The 12,247-nt window shown below is 41.8% G+C and overlaps 1 protein-coding gene across 1 annotated transcript in view; it reads left to right on the forward strand.

The window, feature by feature from the left end:
- The first annotated feature begins 2,884 nt into the window (after positions 1–2,884).
- The window catches only part of LOC121844808 (sialoadhesin-like), a 30,271-nt gene continuing 20,908 nt past the window's right edge, over positions 2,885–12,247 (forward strand). Inside the window, exon 1 of the mRNA XM_042315355.1 lies at positions 2,885–2,937. The gene's annotated coding sequence lies outside the window, so the exon portion shown is untranslated. The remainder of the gene's footprint in view (positions 2,938–12,247) is intronic.

Below are 12,247 nucleotides of genomic sequence, written 5' to 3' on the forward strand. Positions count from 1 at the left end.
CTGGTTGATATCCCTTTAAATGGAGCAATGGGAGGCTATGGAACATGGAGTTTTCAAAATAGAAGCCACTTCCTGGTTTGATTTTTCTCTGGGTTTCTCCTGCAATATCAGTTCTGTTGAACTCACAGACAAAATTTTGACAGTTTTGGAAATTTTGGAAACTTATATGCATATTCTAGCATCTGGTCCTGAGAAATAGGCCGTATACTTTGGGAACGTTTTTTTTTTCCAAACATAAAAATAGTGCCCCTAGCTTCAAGAGGTTTTAACACATATTTTCCTTAAAAGTAAATTGTTGGTTAAGGGCTTGTAAGTCAGAATTCCACTGTAAGGTCTACATATGTAGAATTCTGCGCATGTGACAAATACTATTTCATTGGTTTCACATGAAAACATGTTGTGAACATGGTGTGACATTATTGAAACTGTGCTGACACCTAGTGGAAATCAAGAGAAACTACACCATACACACACACACTATAACCTTAACACAGATGGGATGCTTTACATACATTGCTCTTTCTTTATTAGACACGAATATATATGTCCAATAAACAGACGTTCAAAAGTCGGAATGTAAAACACAAAGGACTGAAGATATTCGAAAGCAGTTGTAGTGAATCAAGCATCTTGGGGTTACCTGAAATAGGTCAAAGTATATATTTTAAACGTTATATTTAATTTTATCTTTATTTAACTAGGCAAGATGAACTCAACACAGACAGTTTACCTAGTGAATCAAGCATCTTGGGGTTACCTGAAATTGGACAAAGTATATATTTTTAAATGTTATATTTAATTTTATCTTTATTTAACTAGGCAAGATGAACTCAACACAGACACAGTTTACTTGCTATATCTGGGAAACAGGATTAACACCGAAAGAACTTGGCAAAATACAATGCATGTTTCTGTAGTAAGAGTAGGTATATACAGTATTATCGGTAACAATTGTGTACAAGACACCTAGCTAATAAAAATACTGGGGCTTGCGGTCATTAGTTACATTTCAAACACAGCGATTCCCCAATTGAGGCGCAACAGAGTTCACCGGGAAATACAAGAACACCGGAAATAATAAATAAACCAACGAACGAGAAATGGTGGAGGCTACCAGAACGAAGAGAGACATTTTTTCCGAATAAACGTGGTGCATGAAAAACGTGATTACATAGCTCACTCCCTACTCATTCTACTGTTATACGACTCTGTATGCGTTGTTTGTTGGCAACCTTGATATTTATGAAGTTTTTGGAACGGATTCCTGTTGGAACGTTCCAGAAAGTATACCCACCCCTCCAGAGAAGGCATTGCGCGCAGTGTTGTTGTTCCTAGACGTTACCACTTCACAAAACAACATTTACAGTTGACCAGGGCAGCTCTAGCAGTGCAGAAATTTGACAAACTGACTTGTTGTAAAGGTGGCATCCTATGAAGGTGCCATGTTGAAAGTCACTGAGCTCTTCAGTAAGGCCATTCTACTGCCAATGTTATGGAGATTGCATGGCTGTGTGCTCGATTTTATACATCTGTCAGCAACAGGTGTAGCTGAAATGACCTAATCCACTAATTTGAAGGGATGTTCACATACTTTTGTATAGTGTATGTGTCCAAAAAAACATTTTGTTATATCCCCTAGATATTGGACAGTCACTTCAAAACTTTAGTCCTTATGATACATTTTTTCACTCTTTAAAAAAACTAACATTAATGAATGTGTTGTTCAATGTGTTTGTATTGTCTATAGCAGTAAAGGCCAAATTCAACATTTTATCAAATCATTTTTCAGTATTTAATTTTTTTCCCCTAAAGGGGTACTATATTTCAAAATCAAATAGCTAAATGATCCATGATACGGCCACCTTAAAACAATTCCATATGTCAGCTAGTAGAACCCCCCCCAAATGGCTTAGACTTTTTGATGTTCAGAAACCCAGTGTCAGAGGGAGCGATGTCCAGTACCTAAACACACAAATCAAATCTAATTGTATTTGTCACATGCGCTGAATAGAACAGGTGTAGACCTTACTGTGAAATGGTTACTGACAAGCCCTTAACCAACAATGCATTTGTTTTTATTTAAGAAAATATTCTATTTTTTAAATTATGAAAATGCTAAAAAAAAGGACCGACTTAGTTATATGCATGTCAGGGTTCACTTTGCGTCTGTTGTTCTGAAGATCAGTGAGCTGAAGACATCTCTTTTACACAAGCACACACTGGAAATTCAGAGCAGCTTGCTGTTGTCTGTTGCTTCTAGCTAGCTAACGTTGATAGATAAAAGTTAGCTAGCTCACTAGCTAACTATGGGGTCTTGCTGTAATTCAGCGGCAGCATATCGTATTGTTCACAATCCAGTGCATTCAGAGTAGCTGTGTGATCCACAGAAATGCTTGTTTATTACTGAATAACAGCCTCTTCATGCCTGGTTTATTCTATATATATATATTTTTTTAATTATGTTATTTTACCTTCTATTTTGTATATTTTCATCGGACTAGTAGGGACATATGAAGCCTGGAAGCTGCAGTAATGATGAGATGTCAGTAGGGAGAGCTCTAGTCTAGAACACTGGAACCAAAGATACTCCCCTTTCATCTGTTCTGGAACCTTCAGTACCAGCTGATGAGGAGATGGGAATGGGTCACATGTTGTCTCTTGTAAAACATGTAGGTCCACTCCTCATATAAAGAAATGTAACTACAGTATTCTGACTTTAGACCATTTTCTATTTAGATACAGTAACATCCCTTATGTGACATGCTGTTCCTGCATGTTAATGACCTGACTAATGTCAACCACAGAACTCACACATAGGCTATGCCTGTTTCTACTAATACTTACAGTAGACTACTTCTTGTTTCCATGACCACTTGATTCCACACAGTGACAGTAAGTTGACTAACTGTTCAAGACCTCTCCCCTTCACTTCACTCTGTAAGTACACTTGATGATATCTTGGAATATAGTTTTAGTTTTGATGTTTTTAGCCAAACATCACATGACTTACTGTATCTTTGTACTTGTTGATTTATTTTGAACTGTGTTTTGGTTGTTACATCAGGGCCTGTATTCATAAAGTGTCTCAGAAGGTCCATATAATTATGATCTAAAATGCTAAACTGATCCCAGATCAGCTCTCCTACTCTGATACACTTTGTGAATACTGACCCTGGACTGTGTTTTGATGTGTTTAGTTTAGTTCAGTTTATTCAGTTGCATGTTTAAAACATGATCAGTAGAGTTTGCCAGTAATACCCAGATCTCCATTCAATTAGGGTCAAGTTCACTGTCAAAGTATATCAGGGTCAAGTGTGTGTGTATGTGTGTGTATAAATTTCAACTTGCCTACCAGGTAGGCAAGTTGAGAACAAGTTCTCATTTACAATTGCGACCTGGCCAAGATAAAGCAAAGCAGTTCGACAGATACAACGACACAGAGTTACACATGGAGTAAAACAAACATACAGTCAATAATACAGTATAAACAAGTCTATATACAATGTGAGCAAATGAGGTGAGAAGGAAGGTAAAGGCAAAAAAGGCCATGGTGGCAAAGTAAATACAATATAGCAAGTAAAACACTGGAATGGTAGTTTTGCAATGGAAGAATGTGCAAAGTAGAAATAAAAATAATGGGGTGCAAAGGAGCAAAATAAATAAATAAATAAAATACAGTTGGGAAAGAGGTAGTTGTTTGGGCTAAATTATAGGTGGGCTATGTACAGGTGCAGTAATCTGTGAGCTGCTCTGACAGTTGGTGCTTAAAGCTAGTGAGGGAGATAAGTGTTTCCAGTTTCAGAGATTTTTGTAGTTCGTTCCAGTCATTGGCAGCAGAGAACTGGAAGGAGAGGCGGCCAAAGAAATAATTGGTTTTGGGGGTGACTAGAAAGATATACCTGCTGGAGCATGTGCTAAAGGTGGGAGATGCTATGGTGACCAGCGAGCTGAGATAAGGGGGACTTTACCTAGCAGGGTCTTGTAGATGACATGGAGCCAGTGGGTTTGGCGACGAGTATGAAGCGAGGGCCAGCCAACGAGAGCGTATGGTGAGATTCGAAATGGTCGGTAATCTGTTTGTTGACTTGGCTTTCGAAGACCTTATAAAGGCATTGTAGGATAGATATAGGTCTGTAGCAGTTTGGGTCAAGAGTGTCCCCCTTTGAAGAGGGGGATGACCGCAGCTGCTTTCCAATCTTTGGGAATCTCAGACGACACGAAAGAGAGGTTGAACAGGCTAGTAATAGGGGTGGCAACAATTTCGGCAGATCATTTTAGAAAGAAAGGGTCCAGATTGTCTAGCCTGGCTGATTTGTAGGGGTCCAGATTTTGCAGTTCTTTCAGAACATCAGCTGAACGGATTTGGGAGAAGGAGAAATGGGGAAGGAGAAATGGGGAATGGCGAGTTGCTGTTGGGGGTGCAGTGCTGTTGACCGGGGTAGGAGTAGCCAGGTGGAAAGCATGGCCAGCCGTAGAAAAATGCTTATTGAAATTCTCAATTATGGTGGATTTATCAGTGGTGACAGTGTTTCCTATCTTCAGTGCAGTGGGCAGCTGGGAGGAGGTGTTCTTATTCTCCATGGACTTTACAGTGTCCCAGAACTTTTTGAGTTAGTGTTGCAGGAAGCAAATTTCTGCTTGAAATAGCTAGCTAGCTAAATAGCTAGCTAAATACTGACCTATATACTGTGTGCTACAAAAGATGGGATGTAAATTGTACATGTTTCACATAAAGACTTGTGCATGCTATTTTAAGAGCTCCGAGAGCAATAGATCGTGGAAACATTTTGAAAATGGCCTAAAGTAAGAGTGACCGTAAGAGTAAGAGTGATTGAGTTGATGTTTCAAAAGAGCTTTAGAAGTAGCATTAACATAAAACACAGTGATGGTGGGTTGTGTTTAGGAGTAGTATTAACATGAGACACAGTGATGGTGGGTTGTGTTTAGGAGTAGTATTAACATGAGACACAGTGATGGTGGGTTGTGTTTAGGAGTAGTATTAACATGAGACACAGTGATGGTGGGTTGTGTTTAGGAGTAGTATTAACATGAGACACAGTGATGGTGGGTTGTGTTTAGGAAGTATTAACATGAGACACAGTGATGGTGGGTTGTGTTTAGGAGTAGTATTAACATGAGACACAGTGATGGTGGGTTGTGTTTAGGAGTAGTATTAACATGAGACACAGTGATGGTGGGTTGTGTTTAGGAGTAGTATTAACATGAGACACAGTGATGGTGGGTTGTGTTTAGGAGTAGTATTAACATGAGACACAGTGATGGTGGGTTGTGTTTAGGGTAGTATTAACATGAGACACAGTGATGGTGGGTTGTGTTTAGGAGTAGTATTAACATGAGACACAGTGATGGTGGGTTATGTTTAGGAGTAGTATTAACATGAGACACAGTGATGGTGGGTTATGTTTAGGAGTAGTATTAACATGAGACACAGTGATGGTGGGTTGTGTTTAGGAGTAGTATTAACATGAGACACAGTGATGGTGGGTTGTGTTTAGGAGTAGTATTAACATGAGACACAGTGATGGTGGGTTGTGTTTAGGAGTAGTATTAACATGAGACACAGTGATGGTGGGTTGTGTTTAGGAGTAGTATTAACATGAGACACAGTGATGGTGGGTTGTGTTTAGGAGTAGTATTAACATGAGACACAGTGATGGTGGGTTGTGTTTAGGAGTAGTATTAACATGAGACAGTGATGGTGGGTTGTGTTTGTAGTATTAACATGAGACACAGTGATGGTGGGTTATGTTTAGGAGTAGTATTAACATGAGACACAGTGATGGTGGGTTGTGTTTAGTATTAACATGAGACACAGTGATGGTGGGTTGTGTTTAGGAGTAGTATTAACATGAGACACAGTGATGGTGGGTTGTGTTTAGGAGTAGTATTAACATGAGACACAGTGATGGTGGGTTGTGTTTAGGAGTAGTATTAACATGAGACACAGTGATGGTGGGTTGTGTTTAGGGTAGTATTAACATGAGACACAGTGATGGTGGGTTGTGTTTAGGAGTAGTATTAACATGAGACACAGTGATGGTGGGTTGTGTTTAGGAGTAGTATTAACATGAGACACAGTGATGGTGGGTTGTGTTTAGGAGTAGTATTAACATGAGACACAGTGATGGTGGGTTGTGTTTATGAGACACAGTGATGGTGGGTTGTGTTTAGTATTAACATGAGACACAGTGATGGTGGGTTGTGTTTAGGAGTAGTATTAACATGAGACACAGTGATGGTGGGTTGTGTTTAGGAGTAGTATTAACATGAGACACAGTGATGGTGGGTTGTGTTTGTGTATTAACATGAGACACAGTGATGGTGGGTTGTGTTTAGGAGTAGTATTAACATGAGACACAGTGATGGTGGGTTGTGTTTAGGAGTAGTATTAACATGAGACACAGTGATGGTGGGTTGTGTTTAGGAGTAGTATTAACATGAGACACAGTGATGGTGGGTTGTGTTTGTGTTAACATGAGACACAGTGATGGTGGGTTGTGGTAGTATTAACATGAGACACAGTGATGGTGGGTTGTGTTTAGGAGTAGTATTAACATGAGACACAGTGATGGTGGGTTGGTTTAGGAGTAGTATTAACATGAGACACAGTGATGGTGGGTTGTGTTTAGGAGTAGTATTAACATGAGACACAGTGATGGTGGGTTGTGTTTAGGTAGTATTAACATGAGACACAGTGATGGTGGGTTGTGTTTAGGAGTAGTATTAACATGAGACACAGTGATGGTGGGTTGTGTTTAGGAGTAGTATTAACATGAGACACAGTGATGGTGGGTTGTGTTTAGGAGTAGTATTAACATGAGACACAGTGATGGTGGGTTGTGTTTAGGAGTAGTATTAACATGAGACACAGTGATGGTGGGTTGTGTTTAGGAGTAGTATTAACATGAGACACAGTGATGGTGGGTTGTGTTTAGGAGTAGTATTAACATGAGACACAGTGATGGTGGGTTGTGTTAGGAGTAGTATTAACATGAGACACAGTGATGGTGGGTTGTGTTTAGGAGTAGTATTAACATGAGACACAGTGAGTAGTATTAACATGAGACACAGTGATGGTGGGTTGTGTTTAGGAGTAGTATTAACATGAGACACAGTGATGGTGGGTTGTGTTTAGGAGTAGTATTAACATGAGACACAGTGATGGTGGGTTGTGTTTAGGAGTAGTATTAACATGAGACACAGTGATGGTGGGTTGTGTTTAGGAGTAGTATTAACATGAGACACAGTGATGGTGGGTTGTGTTTAGGAGTAGTATTAACATGAGACACAGTGATGGTGGGTTGTGTTTAGGAGTAGTATTAACATGAGACTCAGTGATGGTGGGTTGTGTTTAGGAGTAGTATTAACATGAGACACAGTGATGGTGGGTTGTGTTTAGGAGTAGTATTAACATGAGACACAGTGATGGTGGGTTGTGTTTAGTAGTATTAACATGAGTAGTATTAACATGAGACACAGTGATGGTGGGTTGTGTTTAGGAGTAGTATTAACATGAGACACAGTGATGGTGGGTTGTGTTTAGGAGTAGTATTAACATGAGACACAGTGATGGTGGGTTGTGTTTAGGAGTAGTATTAACATGAGACACAGTGATGGTGGGTTGTGTTTAGGAGTAGTATTAACATGAGACACAGTGATGGTGGGTTGTGTTCAGGAGTAGTATTAAATCAAATCAAATAAACATTTTATTTGTCACATGCACTGAATACAACAGGTGTAGACCTTACAGTGAAATGCTTACTTAAAAGCCCTTAATAAAATCAACAACGCAGTTTTAATGAAATACCCTCCAAAAAGCAAGAGATACGAATAATAAATAATCGAACCCACAAATACTGATGCTCCAGATACTCAACTAGTCTAAAGAAGGTGTGGTGGTTAATTTCTTTACTATCAAATAAGGAGACAGACTTATCACACCAGTCCGAGTTATACTTAAACTACATATTTAATAATAAGAGCTTTGCAATAGCAATGACTTTCAACGATTCACCATTTCTCATGAACCGTTGAGTGACAACACAATGGCTACTGAGATCTTTAATAGCAAAGATCCACCCCTAGTCGACATAACAAACCACAGATATTAGGAACAGTTCACAAAGTGAGACTTCATAATGAGAAAGGAGTATCCCGTAGCCAGATAGCATTCACTATAAATGATCGTTCAGTTTGGCCCCTAAGACGAGGTTCTATTCTCGTTCCTGGTACTTTATAGCACAAAAACACCAACTCATCCAATGGCATAACTCAATTGTCAACTCTAGATACTCCCATCTCAAGTAAAACCCTTTCTTGACGCCACTCCTGGACAAGCTCACTGAGGGAGTGAGCCTCTAGGTCATATACTATCCCAGGATAAGTGCAACATCAGAGAGGACATACAATGGTTCCAGACACTGCCATACACCTCCCCCAATGCCAAAGGAGGGAGTGACTTGCGACTTGCGCATATGTGAAAGACAACCCTGACCTCTCCCTCTCTGGGCCCCAAGTGACTGAGCCCCAGCTGAAGGAAGAAGTGCAACAAGTATATCACATAAGCATATTATGCAGATAAGACATCTTAATTATCTATGTTACCCAACTAATTCTGATTCATCTGCCACAAAGGCCAGTTTTATTGCTTCTTTAATCAGACAACAGTTTTCAGCTGTGCTAACATATTTGCAAAAGGATTTTCTAATGATCAAATAGCCTTTTAAAATGATAAACTTGGATTAGCTAACACAACATGCCATTGGAACACAGGAGTGATGGTTGCTGATAATGCGCCTCTGTACTCCTATGTAGATATTCCATTAAAAATCAGCCATTTCCAGCTACAATAGACATTTACAACATTAACAATGCCTACATTGTATTTCTGATCAATTTGATGTTATTTTAACGGACAAAAAGTTGCTTTTCTTCAAAAACAAGGCCATTTTATGTGACCCCAAACCTTTTCAACGGTAGTGTATATATGGATAGCAGGCTACATTATATTATGTACAGTTGAAGTCAGATGTTTACATACACTTAGGTTGGAGTCAGTAACTTGTTTTTCAACCACTCCACAAATTTCTTCTTAAAAAACAATAGGTTTGGCAAATCGGTTAGGACATCTATTTTGTGCATTACACAAGTAATATTTCCAACAATTGTTTACAGACATATTTTTCACTTATAGTTCACTGTATCACAATTCCAGTGGGTCAGAGGTTTACATACATTAAGTTGACTGTGCCGTTAAATTTCTTTGAAAATTCCAGAAAATGATGTGATGGCTTTAGAAGCTTCTGATAGACTAATTAACATAATTTGAGTCAATTTGAGGTGTATCTGTGGAAGTATTTCAAGGCCTACCTATAACATCAGTGTCTCTTAGCTTGACATTATGGGAAAATCAAAAAAAAACTCAGCCAAGACCTCAGGAAAGAATGGTAGACCTCCACAAGTCTGATTCATCCTTGGGAGCAATTTCCAAATGCCAAATGGTACCACGTTCATTTGTACAAACAATAGTACGCAAGTATAAACACCATGGGACCACGCAGCCGTCATACCGCTCAGGAAGGAGATGCATTCTGTCTCCTAGAGATGAACGTACTTTGGTGCACTTCACAAAGTAGATTGCATCATGAGGAGGAAAATGATGTGGATATATTGAAGCAACATCTCAAGACATCAGTCAGGAAGTTAAAGCTTGGTCGCAAATGGGTCTTCCAAATTGACAATGACCACAAGCATACTTCCAAAGTTGTGGCAAAATGGCTTAAGGACAACAAAGTCAAGGTATTGGAGTTGCCATCACAAAGCCCTGACCTTAAACCAACAGAAAAGTTGTTGGCAGAAATGAAAAAGCGTGTGCGAGCAAGGAGGCCTAAAAACCTGACTCGGTTACACCAGCTCTATCAGGAGGAATGGGCGAAAATTCACCCAACTTATTGTGGGAAGCTTGTGGAAGGCTACCCGAAATGTTTGACCCAAGTTAAACAATTTAAAAGCTACCAAATACTAATTTAGTGTATGTTAACTTCTGACCCACTGGAAATGTGATGAAAGGAATTAAAGCTGAAATAAATAATTCTCTCCACTATTATTTTGACATTTCACATACTTAAAATAAAGTGGTTATCCTAACTGACCTAAGACAGAGAATTTTTACAAGGATTAAATGTCAGGAATTGTGAAAAGCTGAGTTTAAATGTAGTTGGCTAAGGTGTATGTAAACTTCTGACTTCAACTGTATATGGATAGCAGGCTACATTAGACTATATGGATAACAGGCTACATTAGATTATTGGCAGGGTTGTGCGCTACTGGTGCAAAGTCAGGTGCAGGAGAACAGTAAGTTGTGATCAGGCACACTTTTATTTGGCAAAAGCACAGAATTCTCCAGCCACAGGTACAGTACACCCCCCTCCCCCTTGACGCGCGGCTCCAGCGGCGCGCCGACACTGGCCTCAGGGATGACCCAGAGGGCGAGGCACAGGGCAATCCGGCCCGCAATGAGGGGTTAATGTGGTAATCGGGGGGAAGCTGTAACCTGTAACACACCTCGTTCACTCTCCTCAGGACTTTGAATGGCCCCACAAACCGCAGGCCCAGCTTCCGGCAGGGCAGGTTTCGGGTCGAGAGCCAGACCTCGTCTCCCAGTGCAAACACCGGGGCCTCACTGTGGTGACAGTCTGCGCCCACTTTCTGGTGCAGCAAGGCACGCTGAAGGTGGACATTGGCGGCTTCCCATGTTTCCTCTGCGCGCAGGAACCAGTCGTCCACCTCAGGAGCCTCGTTCTGGCTCTGATGCCAAGGTGCCAGAACCGGTTGATAGCCCAGTATGCACTGGAAGCGGGAGACGTTAGTGGAGGAGTGTCGGAGCGAGTTCTGGGCCATCTCTGCCCAGGGCACGAATGCTGCCCACACCCCTGGCCGGTCCTGGCAATAGGACCTCAGAAACCTACTAGCATCATGGTTTACTCTCTCCACCTGCCCGTTACTCTTGGGAAGAAAACTTGAGGTAAGGCTGACCGAGACCCCCAGACGTTCCATGAACACCTTCCAGACCCAATCAGATAATATGACAATATATCCTCAGGCAACCCGTAGTGCCGGAAGACGTGTGTAAACAAGTCCTCCGCAGTCTGTAGGGCCGTAGGGAGACTGGGCAAAGGGAGGAGACGACAGTACTTAGAAAAACGATCCACAACAACCAGGATCACGGTGTTACCCTGTGAGGGAGGAAGATCGGTAATCAGGAAATCTACCGACAGGTGCAACCACAGCCATTGTGGAACGAGTAAGGGTTGTACCCTCACGTCCTTAACCAAGGTGGGCCACCAGTACTTCCCAGTCAGACAGCGCACCGTCCAACCGATCCCCAGATGACCCAAGGTGGGTAACGTGTGGGCCCAATAGATCAACTGTTCACGGACAGCAGACGGGACGTACAGACGCCCGACCGGACACTGGAGGGGAGCGGGCTCTGTACGCAATGCCTGCTCAATATCCACGTCCAGCTCCCACACGACTGGCGCTACCAGTCAGGAGGCCGGGAGTATGGGAGCCTGATCCATGGGCCGCTCCTCTGTGTCATACAGCCGGTACAGTGCGTCTGCCTTCATATTCTGGGAACCTGGTCTGTAGGACAGGGTAAACAGAAAATGGGTAAAGAACATGGTCCATTTTGCCTGACGAGGATTCAGTCTCCTCGCTGCCCGAATGTACTCCAGGTTACGGTGGTCAGTCCAGATGAGAAAAGGGTGTTTAGCCCCCTCAAGCCAATGTCTCCACGCCCTCAAAGCTTTAACCACAGCCAACAGCTCCTGGTCCACCACATCATAGTTCCGCTTCGCCGGGCTGAGCTTCTTCGAGAAGCTTTGGCGGCGTGCCTGAGCGCTGAGAGAACACAGCTCCTATCCCAGCCTCAGACGTGTCCACCTCCACTACGAACGCCAAAGAGGGATCCGGATGGGCCAGCACGGGAGCCGAGGTAAACAGAGCTCTTAGGTGCACAAAATCCCTGTCTGCCTCAACCGACCACTGAAGACGTACAGAACCCCCTTCAACAGTGAGGTAATGGGAGCAGCCACCTGGTCAAAACCCTGGATAAATCTCCGGTAGTAATGGGCAAACCCTAAAAACCGCTGCACCTCCTTTACCGTGGTGGGAGTTGGCCAATTACGCACGGCTGAAATGTGGTCACTCTCCATCTCCACCCCTG

This window comes from Oncorhynchus tshawytscha, unplaced genomic scaffold (assembly GCF_018296145.1).
Source record: "Oncorhynchus tshawytscha isolate Ot180627B unplaced genomic scaffold, Otsh_v2.0 Un_contig_1861_pilon_pilon, whole genome shotgun sequence".
Lineage (NCBI taxonomy): Eukaryota > Metazoa > Chordata > Actinopteri > Salmoniformes > Salmonidae > Oncorhynchus > Oncorhynchus tshawytscha.